Raw genomic sequence first — 12,608 nt, forward strand, 5'->3', positions numbered from 1 at the left:
ACTTACTTCATTAGCCTCATAAATACTATAGTAAAACCAGGCAAATTATAACTCCTCTGCAAATTTATCAAGAGCTTGCCATTAACAACAAGAGTGTTTTCATAGTTCAGATAATAACAGTACCAATAATGTAATCATTCACATTAAAGACAAAAGAATGAATTTACTGCTGCTTTTTAAAACAGCTAAATACAATTGAAAGTCATAATACAAAACTCAGAGTGACTTTAGTTCCCCAACAAACGTCCTCTTATTATAAAGTGACTTGGCTCCTTCCAATAGCAATATCTGTGATTGTGGGTTTAGTATAAATTAATCACAACACAAAACCCAAAATGAAAAGTCTCTTAAGAATAATTTCAACTATAAACTGCACCAATGAACAATCGTGCACAATCCTAATTAAACACAACCATGCAGCTGTAAAAATAGACTAAAGCTGTCCAAAGCTATGGGTTGAGTTTAAAGGCTGGTTTGTTAGAGTGTTTTCTTAAGGAAGGCTGGGCCCTCTGTCTTAATCAGCCAATAAATTACTTCCTGCAATTACATTAAATAGAAAATTATTTTCAAATGGGGAGTGTTAATTGAAAATCAAAATTCAGAGGGAAGTTTAGAAATTACACGCTGAATACAATTAGTGAGGAAAGGCTTCACCTCTACTTCATCAACAGTCTTCTGGTGATTCCTCCAGTGACCATTCAGGAAAGCTACCAATTTATAACATCACACACTTTGTCTTTTATTTTGCACCTACAAATACAAATGTGTATCAAGTTTGCAAATAAAAGACAGGCTGCCCAAAAAAAAGCAATATTAAATATGACTGTTCATCCTCAGTTCACATCATCATTAAAGGACAAGAAGAGGGGAAAGGTAAGACAATAATACTTAAAAACCAAGGAAGGCATACTCAACTTCAAAATCCCTCCCTTTAGCAAAGGAATTAACATTTTTTTGTTCCAAGAATACTTTTCCATATCATATTTTATTTAATTTCTTGTGTTTCCTTTAGTTCTCAATATGTTGTTAGCAGAAAAAAAGGTGATTCTTTTTCTTTTAGCTAGGTATTGCCCCCCTGTAGACATTTCCTTTTGATAAAATTGTTGGGCTTCTTTCAGGTTTGTTTTTTATTGATGGTTTTGTTGTAGTTTTTTGTTTCAGATGGTGATTTTGTTGCATTTTTAAAAGGAAAATGTGCATAAATTCTTTTTAATACAGTTTTAAATGCCTTAGATTTACTGATTATTAGATTCAATTTACTGATTATTTTTTGCACAATTATTTGTTATAGAATCCTTCAATTTACTGATTACTTCCTCATTCATTTCACTCCTTTACTTTAGCTTTCCCTTTTACTAGACCAACTAAACTGTATTCTAGAAGTTGCAAAGATACTTGACTTTTGGTAATACCTTTACTATAGTCATTGCACCATGGCTACTCTCCTATAGAAACTCATAAATCAAATATACACTTGCTTTAATGATTTAAAATCTCACATGGGATGCTTACTTTTATTTTTAATCCTCATGTTAGTAATTTTTCATTACAAAAACTTTCACTCCCAGTGTATTAGAACAGTATCTTACTTTAGCTGCTGCCATATACAACTAATAAGCAAAAGAATTCAAATCCTTGTGAAAACGGTCAATTTCTATGTGACTTAACTTCGTTTTATTTTTGCACTATTATAACTTAAAAATCATTCAAATGAATTGTTTTTTTAATTTGTATTAAAAAAAAATATCTCCCTAGTTATACCCCTTGAAAACAGGGGTTTATAATGGAAGTGCTGACACAACCCTAACTAAAGCAGCGCAAATGTTGCCGCTATAATACACAAAATCAAGTTCTATTATTCTAAACTATCCTCGCTCATGGGATTTTTCTTTACTGTGCTCCCAGCCAAACTGCTGAAGCATGAAAAATTTAAATGCAATCAAATGCGCCCAATTCTACTTTACTAGAACAAGTGTCTACAGTGGTACAATCTTATAAGGAGATGCAACAGATTTGTTTGGTGTTTTTTTTAACTGTTTATTTATAATACAGTGCATTGGAGATAAAATAAAAGAGGAAATTACACTCACATGGTACCAGTGTATTGACTACACAGAGTACATTATAATCAGAGAGAAAAACTACATTGTCAACTTATCACATTGGTTAAACAAGATGGTTTTCTGGGGCATAGCTATTATCAAGTAAAATCTCCAAAGAGAATAACATATCTTTGGACACATAAAACTAAATTCCCATCATGTGTTCCCGAGTTTGAAATGTCTCTGCCCAGCAGATCAAGTGAATTCCCAGGATGCCAGCCATTGGGAAGAACTTCAGGGCTTAGGACTTTTGAAAATGAGATTGTAGGAGATAAAAGCTCCAGTAAGTGATAAAGTTTTCTAGGAAGCCAGTAGTAGTACCTCTAGGAAGATTATAATTATTTTACTCCAAAACCCCAGTATAAAATCTGAATGTTTAGACCATTACCAATCTACTCAGACAGTAAATTTCCTTTATGTTCTTTAACAAGAAATCAAGATTAGCTGGCCCAAGACTTGATAAAATGATGAGGACTGGATATCTACACATTAAGTCCTCTATCTCAGAAAAACCTTATTTTCTAGAACTTTAAATCTTTCTTATTTGATGGTGCTATTTAAAAAAGAAAAAACAGTTATTTTTATGTCTAAAAGTTAGGATTTTTTAAAACAACTTTCTCATAAGGCATAGTCACTTGAAATTACTTTTTTTTTTCTTAACCATTGCTTGGAAAGAATTCACCTCAAAACTATCATTTGGGACTGACATGATTATCCAAAGGAGCCACTGAATTTATTACAACAATATTTTTAACCTGTTTTTTCAAAATGTTTTCATTACTTCTGAGATTATTATCAAATGGCATTCACTTTTTAGGTGTGCTACATTTACTCAAAAGAAGCCCTGTTTTTAACATAAAGCAACATTTTAATAGTTGGTTTACTTAAAGAAAAAATTAAAATTTCAGGCCAACATTCACATTTCTTTTTGCAACTCAGCCCCAGGCTACCAAGGTAGACTTATTTCAGTCAGGTAGTTCACTGTTAATTTAATGCTGCAATTGATCTGATACTGAGAAATAAACAAATAATTTTCCAAAAATATAACACAGTGCCTCTCATTTTAAGGAGCATGAGTAACAGATATGTTCAGCTGCCAAAACGCACAATACCCAGGAACCCCTACAAAGGATGCCAGGCCACCCAGCCTAGGGCAAAGAATGATTTAAAAACCCTCTTCCTGTACCTCTAATTCCCACGTTGAAGTATTGGGGGGAGGGTGGACAGGCCGGGGGAGGGACCCTTATTTCAGACATTAAAATGAAGATAACCCTTTTAAAACTTTTCCCGCTTCATTCAGGTAAAGCCTGAGGGTTGTTATTGATTCTTGTACTGTTTTATCCAGCGCTACCGCCTGTCCCTCACTCCACCTCCAATCTTCCCTAGGCTTCTGCCAGGTTTTTCTCTCTCTTCCAACTCTTTAATAAGCAAATGAGAAAATTCCATGAAAAAGAAGCTTATAAGCTTTCAGAGTTACCTTGCAGAGTTATAAACCTATCTTTTAAAGTCTGTAGTGGCTCTTTCAGAGCATATATGGTAACATATACAGACAATATCTGTTAGAAGAAAACTCACTGATTTGAGTTAGTTGTCAAATCAATAGTGATGAGGCAAATGAAATACGCTGAAGCCCTTGAAGTATGTCTAGGAAAGGGCTTAAATTAATGGATTTTGACTTATTTAAGGCTTCTAATTTTTCACACCAAAGCTCCAAAACTGTATTCAAAGGCCTTCTGAGGTTCTTACAAAACAGGGACTACCTGGAACAGATTCTTCTCAAGTCATCAAAGTTTGTGTTTCTAGAGTTTATATTTAGCTGACAATATTGCTGTCACTTTATATAGCTTAAGACTGTTCTTTGGACTAGAGCTCATATGTCTTGGAATGCTTTGACTCATGAATTGTTTCTCCTGATAATGTTACATCACGTAACCATCTCTGTCTAATTGGTTAGTATCTGCTGGAGGAGGCAGGCAACCAGCCTAATGACTAGCCTGCCTGCCTGACTGCCTATGGAAAACCTATAATTATTACATGTGTCTCTGAGTATCCAGTTTCTTCCTGGGATCAAAACAACTTGCCTTCATGTAACCTCTATCTATACTTTTTGCTTGATAGAAACAATATTGAATTTTTCTCAAAGCTTATCTACCAGTAACTTGTTGAGATCTTTGCTTTGGAAAGCCAGGCCCAGAATATATAAATAAAATCAGTCACCTAACAATAAGAGCAAAACCAAACAATGGCTACTATAAATACACACTAACTAAGAGGATTTTAATCAAGCACAATGACTTTATAACTCAAATGAAAGACTTCTATGTGGCTTGAGTGAAAGAAAGCTGTCTAAAATAATAGCAGAATGAATTTATTGATATACATTCACTTTGAATCTCCTCTTCACATGAAATGAGAACCATAATATTTAAAGTGAATACCAAACGTGCTTTTGTCAGCTTAAAACCAATCCACAAATATGGAAGCCCAATATGGATATCTTATCCAATTACCAATAAATATTATAAACCAGAACAATAACTTCTCAGAGAGAAAGGGTAGGTAGCAAGCTGTCACTATACTTTTCCATTCTCACCTCTATTTTCACTTTTTAATATTGCCAGAAAAAAGAGAAAAATGAAAATTTGTACTATATGGATAGTTTCAAAAAATGAAAGCTCACACATAGTGCCAGTGAGCAAAATTATATAAAGAAGTTAATCTCTGAGGTTCTCCTTTAGCTAAAGCAAGCCAGCAATTTCTCTCTTTCATGTAATGAAATAAGGTATAAATTTCAGGTTCTTATCAAATAAGAGGAGGAGGACCAGGAAGAAGAGGAATGGGGAGGGGAACAGGAGAGGGTGGGGAAGGAGAGGAGAAGGGGGAGGGACGAAGGGGAAAGGGAAGAGAGAAACAACCGTGGCTTTGCAGTTCATTTTCAGTTTGTCTACTTAATGAAAACCTCATTGTACAACCCTGAAAACCATTTCCAGCAGGCAAAGTATTTCTGATTCAGCAGAGGTTACACAAGCATCAAAGCAGTTAAATATAGGTGCCAAGCCACATTGCCAGGAGCTCTTAGTACTGTGAGTTAGTGTTACCTGACAGCTTAGTGAATATAAAATTACTTGTTTCTCCAAATGAAGACAATCAAACTGTCACCTTCCATTGTAATAATGCACAACTAGTGATCAGCAAAGTGCAAACATAATTACCACGAAGAAAACAAAAAATCAAATCTAAATCTCTCTACAGAGTAAACACATCTATTTGGCTTCCCCCAAAAAGGAGTGCATTTCAATGCTGAATGCTGTGATGCAATCTTTGTTATTTAACAAGACGTATTAGTCTTACAGTAAATTAAAATGGAAAACAACAAGAAAGACCAATTAACAAAAAGTGAATACAAATACCAATAAGAGTACTACAACTTTCCAGAGTATAAGGCCTACAAATTGTATCACTGCCATTTGACCTGATAATGTTAAGTGTATGTCAGCAGCACCACCATTATAAAAACTACGCTTTCAGAGACTTCTTTCTAGCCTAGAAACCTTTCAGCAGGTCGAAAAAGACAGGTATCATCCAAGCTCAAAAGCTTTTGTCTTAACTTTTCCTTAAAAGAAAAAAGTTATGCCTTATTGTCTTCTAAAGTGACCTGTATTTTTGAGGTTGAAAATTCACCTCACAAAATTGATTTATTATCTCTATCCAAGTTTAGAAAAATAACCAAGCATAGGGTACATGTCCACAACTTTTATTACTGAGACACTCAGCATCTGGAATGCCTATCCAAATGTGGTGGCCAGATTGGGCCACTATGAAAGTGATTTCAGTAACCCATAGCTGGGTTAGTATTAAAGCCCTGAAAATTTGACATGTTTTTCCCATACCCTGAAGATTTCTAAGTAATCTATATAAATATAGATGTTGCTCCAATCAAACTGCTTTCTTAAAAGCTCTCTTACTAAAGTGATTTTATATCTATTTAACTCAAAATTTAAAACACTCAGATTTACATCATTCCTTCCAATATGGCAAAAACTATCTTTCCCATTTCAAAACACTCCTAACATAGGGGTTTTCTTCTTTCACCAATAATGTCTTCCTTTTCATTAAAATATGCTCAACATTGCTAATTATTAGAAAAAGGCATATCAAAACTACAACGAGGTATCACCTCACACTGGTCAGAATGGTCATCATCAAAACGTCTACAAATAATAAATGCTGGAGAGGGTGTGGAGAAAAGGGAACCCTCCTACGCTATTGGTAGAAATGTAAATTGGTGCAGCCACTATGGAGAACAGGATGGAGGTTCCTTAAAAAAGTAAAAATAGGGCTTCCCTGGTGGCGCAGTGGTTGAGAATCTGCCTGCCAGTGCAGGGGACACAGGTTCGAGCCCTGGTCTGGGAAGATCCCACATGCCGCGGAGCAACTAGGCCCGTGAGCCACAATTACTGAGCCTGCGCGTCTGCAGCCTGTGCTCCTCAACAAGAAAGGCCATGATAATGAGAGGCCCCCGCACCGCGATGAAGAGTGGCCCCCACTTGCCGCAACTAGAGAAAGCCCTCGCACAGAAACGAAGACCCAACACAGCCATAAATAAATAAATAAATAAATAAATAAACCCAAAGTTTAAAAAAAAAAAAAATAGAGCCACCATACGATGCAGCAATCCCACTCCTGGGTATATATCCAGAAAAGACAAAGACTCTAATTCAAAAAGATACATGCACCACAATGTTCATTGCAGCACTATTTATAATAGCCAAGACATGAAAGCAACCTAAATGTCCATCAACAGATGAATGGCTAAAGAAGATGTGGTACATATATACAATGGAATATTACTCAGCCATAAAAAAGAATGAAATAATGCCATTTGCAGCAACATGGATGGACTTGGAGATTATCATACTAAGTGAAGTTAAGTCAGACAGAGAAAGACAAATATCATATAATATCACTTATATGTCAAATCTAAAAAAATGATATAAATGAACTTATTTACAAAGCAGAAATATATATTTCAATAAAAAAATTTTAAAAATAATGTCCCCCTTTTTATCAGAAAAGTATATCTTACAGATAATGCCTGATATTCCATTTTTACCTGATATCTCTATTCTAAATGATTTCATTTATAATCCTCTAACTCAAAAATGGATCAGTTGAAGGAGAAGGGGTAGCACAGCAAAGAGTGAAAGTGCAATGAATTAGGGACCATCAACAACATAAGATTCTCTGAGCTTGAATCTCAGCATTTAAATTCAGACATCTGCAATCAGATAGATCATTCCTTTGAAGGATGCTTTCTCATCCTTTATAAACCTGAAATGGCCAGTCAATCTTACATTGCATTCCTATTCCACCATTCCTCCATTTTATTAGGAAAGAGTGGAGGAAAGGGTGAGATGAAGGTACTGGGTTGACTTTGTGGCAAAATCAAAAGCAGAATAAGGACAGGAGAAACAAGAGAAGGGGAAAGTCTAAAGTCTAGTGCAAGTTTTATTGTGATTTGAAATAAATTTCATATCACTAAGAGAAGTCTGCATGTGAGGAATAAGATAGTTTTAAACGAAAGATCTTTTTCCTTCACCTTGCCGAAAAAGTTTTTTCCCCAAAGGACCTTACTTATAAGCTTAACACACTAAAAACCTCCCTACAAGGAGGGGGTGGGGGTGGGGGTGGGGGGTGGCAATCAGTATTTTTTTAACTTCAATGATGAGTAATTTAATATGTTCCTAAAATTATGATCCTGCAGAATATTCCTTACAATATAGTAATAATAAAAAGTGTCCACAAAAAGAGAAAAGGAAACCTATTGTCAGACAATGTCTTCCAGACCCAGGGAGATAAATGCTTGTGTAAATATTATCAAAAGCTTATAGCAAGTGGAAGAACAACAGAAACCATTAATAAATTTTGGGTTGTTTTTTTTTAAGTTTATTCTATGTGTTCTGTGAAGATAGGGATTATGTCTGTCTTGTTCATTACTGGGTCCTCAGTGAGCAGCATAGTGTACAACACATCGTAGATAATTGATAATGTTGGGGAAAAAAGAGTGAGGAAAAATTAGGGAGGGAGAGATGAGCAAATAGCTTATTTTTTTAAATTAAGGTGAATAGATAATCATAGAAAATGCCACTCACATGTTAATGCTGCCAACCTAAACATTATTCTTTCTCTATATTCTTTTTACCAAAATCTCATTCCTTAACATCTAAATCATTATTTTTATATCTAGATCCCCAACAATGAGCTCTCTTTTACTTCCCTGATACAACAGTCCTCAAATGACTGCTAGAAAAGTACATCAAGATTATACCAAGATGTACTTTGCTATGTCATACTCAACAAAACAAAATTGGATTCATCATTTTCCTCAACACCCTCCCTCATCCATTCACAGCCAGAGGAGCATCATGCTCAGCATGATCCAAGTTCAAAACATGAACACTATATATCCATCTCCTCTTTTTTATCCTTGCTCCTCATTGCCAGCCTGTCATTAAGCTCCATCAACACTTTCTTAATAATGTTTTCACGCTCACACCTTCTTACCACACTCATAATCACCTTAGTACAGGGCTTTATTACACTGCATACCTAGACTCTTGCAACAGACTGTAAACTGATTTCCCTAATTTCAGTATCTCCAACTCCAAATCAATCTTACTGCCACTCCTACTATCAGGCCACTCTCTTGCTCGAGAAAAATCAGTGGCTCTCCCCTGATGACAGAAAAAGTCCAAACTCCTGACTATGGCATTCAAGGCCCTCCATCCAGATCCAATCAATCTTTCTAAACTTATCTTCTAGTAGTCTACACTTTAACCTTCTACTCTACTAGACTGATACTGCCTTTCTTATCACTAGGAAACCAATTGAGCCTATTCCAGGTAACTAGATCCACCCTTCTAATCACTTCTAATAAGTGCTCTGAAATTTTATTTTTTATATAACTTATTCAACACAATGCATACTATCTTACACAATCTTTTTTAAATATACGCTATAATTATATGTTTATATGTAATCCCAACCAGATTATAAACTTTTCAAGGGCAAGAACAAAATACTAGGTTTCTCTGTATTCCCACAGCACCTAGTACAATATTTTGCACAAAGAAAACACTCAAATAAATATTTGCCTAATTACTTAAATTTTATTAAATGAATAGGCAGAAATAAAATTAGGATATTAGACTTAACCAGAGGATTTAAAGTAAAACTTCTAGATCTCTGTGCATAACTTGGTTTTTCAGGGCTGTCTCCTCTTCCCCCACCCTCTGGCCAATTAAATTCATTTCATACTTTAAATGTTTTACATATTCTATGGCAAAAAACAAAAACAACAAATCATCAATCTATGTTGTTAGAAACATTCAAAAGATGGATAGATGGACAGACAGACGAACAGCTATGGATGGATGGATAGATGTTGGAGAGACAGTTGAAAAGATACAGAAATAGTATTTGCTAGACGTTTAGGAAGTACCAATCCCTATGCTGAGCACTGCTACATGTATTATCTCACTTAGTTCTCAAAACAAATATAGGAGTTAGATAATGTACATTATCCCTCTTTTACAGAAAAGGAAACCAAGGCACAAAATTTTTTATTTAAAGAAAAATATTAAGACTTGCCTAAGGTCATATCTAATAAATAAAGAAGGCAGAATTTGAACTCAGATGGTCTAAGTCCAGGGCAGATGCTATTACAATTAAAGGTAACTGATAGTAAATCTAAATTAAATGAATTAACTATTTTCAATTATCAATTGAATTTTTCTTTATTAGTTCATATACTTCCTATAGAATTTTATTTTTAATATTCTGGTTAGATATACTAGATAGTCATTTAATCCAAGTGTCAAGGAATTTTCTGTCTTTATTTTTCCCTTTTTCCTTCCTTTCTACTTCTAGGATTTGAGGTATTTAATTACTGGTTAACAACTATAAAAGGAGAGGGGGAAGCAGAAAGGAGAACAGGTGACCTTCTAACCAATCCATTTGACTCTCTGACAGTTTGACAACGAAATTGGTTACAGAAGTAGTTAAATCTATTGGCACACAAGTCTTAAAGGTTCACTGTGGTTTTCATACAGTAAATTTTTTGGTCATTAACTATCCATGCTTGCCCTGGCATGCTTTTTCTGGGTAGCCTAGATGATCAGCAGCTAACTATATTCTTATACAGACAATCGTGACATAAAATAAGGATGTCACTTCCCATTCATTTCAAGGTCCAGAGAAGTATGAGATCCAATTTCTACCTTACAGCTCTTACCAGAAAAGCCATACCAGAAGCATCATATACAATCGGAGCTGTTTCACTACAAAAGTAGGTGTTGAGGACAGCCTTGAGGGAAAATGAGATGAAGTACTTGAGCAGTATATATTTAACACACCACCCATCTAGAATTCATTTCAGGGAATGCAGAGTTAATTTAAATATACTCTTAAAATCTGACAACTGTATAACATTACATACACCCTAACTTCTGGGGGAAAAAACAGAAAAAGCTCATACCCAAGGGCACTCATTTTTATAAATTGTAATTCTCTGTGAAAGTTGAAGAAAGGTTTTCACTACCAACTGAAATTTCCACATTTTTTATATACACCAAACAGTCTAGATTCACAAATAAAGTGCTGCTATCTTGTATTTTTCCCTCATTACCTCCACCACCCCTCCGCATTCCTTACAGCTATTTCCTTGAAGTTTCTCACTTGCATTTGCTGGTAACATATTATCATAAACGGCTCCAGGAGATGAGAATCCAATTGTTTCCATGAATCATTGCACAGAATTGTTTGAGTTATCATTATAGAAGACAAGTATGACTACCCACTGTCTTGCACACCAAGGGATTCTTTACTAAGTACCTATATGCACACCTATCAAGCCACAGAAGTTCTAGTTTTCCCAAGCTTAGTTATGGTGGAAAAAATCCGCATTATTTATCCAGCTTTGTTTTTTCTTCTCATATAAGCACCGCCTCACAATTTCCCAATATAGAAACACTTTTACATGCCTCATCTATTAATTTTTTAATTTCTTCAAAAGTAAATCTTGTATTTGCATCCATGGTGCCTAGAACTGGAAAACTGCTACCAGTCTTAACATAATCTACTGTCAGAAGGAAAAGTGTGGATTCGTAAAAAGGTTTAGAGGAGGGATTTAAATCCCAGACCTCTCATTTACTAGATCTGTGAACTTGACAAGTTACTTAACTCTCTGAGAGTCCCTGTCCCCATATGTAAAATTAGAGACAACGCATCTTCCTGAAGATTAAATTAATATATTACAAGTACTACTTAGCATTTGGTAGGTATTAAATCAACGGTAACTTCCTTTAAACAAAAGTGCACAGAAAAATAGTTGGACTCAAACAAAAATTCTTAAAGAAAGAGATTCTGAATTTTTACAAATCACAGTAAATAAAATTTCCATGGAATACTTTTCCAGTGGCAATATACCCATGACCCAAAGCTAAGTGGGCCAGAGACTAGGACTATGTCAACAGGGTAAAATACATAGAATACTATTTCCCAAAAGGGGTAGGCATGAGAGTGAATCATTCACATAGAAGAAACCAAAGCATACAACATCTGCTGCTGAGAACTGTATTTGTGAGGATAACAGAGTCCTGGACTCTAGGTACCCATTCAGACGCCTGCTATTAACTTTTTTCCTTGATTTTCAACCAAAGCAGCCCTAACTTTTCAAGATTGCACCCCTTTTCTCAGAATTAATTTTTAAACAGAAGCAGCATTTCAGTATACTTTAGTTTGACAATAAATAAAAAGTCTAAAATACCCTATCCTATGAAATGCACCAATACCTTTCAAAGCTTGATTATTTGCTTTTCTATTTGAGAAATAGATGGATCAGTAATCCCTGGTCCCGAACTTTAAATGTTTAAAAGTGTTTCTTGTTTCACACCATTTTGCATTTCTAAATCAGGTCTAAAATCAAGTTCCTACTAGTGTGCTACCCCAGAACATCCTCACGAGTTAAGAAAACAGCTTACCTTAAAGTTCCCCTCTCATCACAATTTACTTTAGAAAATCAACTTGAGGGGTCACAGATATGCTAGCCTGTTTGGCATTTTAGTGAATTCATTATCACAAAATAGGTATTCTTAACGGTACCACAGCTCAAAAAGATGACAGGCACTGGTCTACTCCACATGCAGCTTAAGAGCACTATTTGAAGCTGAAAGTTCCAACATCAAGATAAACTTGCCTAAGGACCAAACTCACAAACAGTTAGGTTTCTAGGACACCTGGATAAAGAAAGAAACAAATGAATGTTTTGAACCCTGCCAGGCATGATGGGGAACAAACACAGGAGTGTGTGTTACTCAGAAAAATGCAGAAGAAATATATGACAGAATAAAAAAGAGTAAATTGAAAAGCATTAATAAAACACTATTTTAATGCACTCACCAAAGGTCAATTTAATTTACTATAGTTTTATATAAATAATACTTCTAA

The 12,608-nt window shown here is 35.0% G+C and overlaps 1 protein-coding gene across 1 annotated transcript in view; it reads right to left on the minus strand.

The window, feature by feature from the left end:
• SOX6 (SRY-box transcription factor 6) overlaps positions 1 to 12,608 on the minus strand; it is a 340,990-nt gene that overhangs the window by 327,645 nt on the left and 737 nt on the right. The gene's annotated exons all lie outside the window — the stretch shown is intronic.

This window comes from Balaenoptera ricei, chromosome 8 (genome assembly GCF_028023285.1).
Source record: "Balaenoptera ricei isolate mBalRic1 chromosome 8, mBalRic1.hap2, whole genome shotgun sequence".
Lineage (NCBI taxonomy): Eukaryota > Metazoa > Chordata > Mammalia > Artiodactyla > Balaenopteridae > Balaenoptera > Balaenoptera ricei.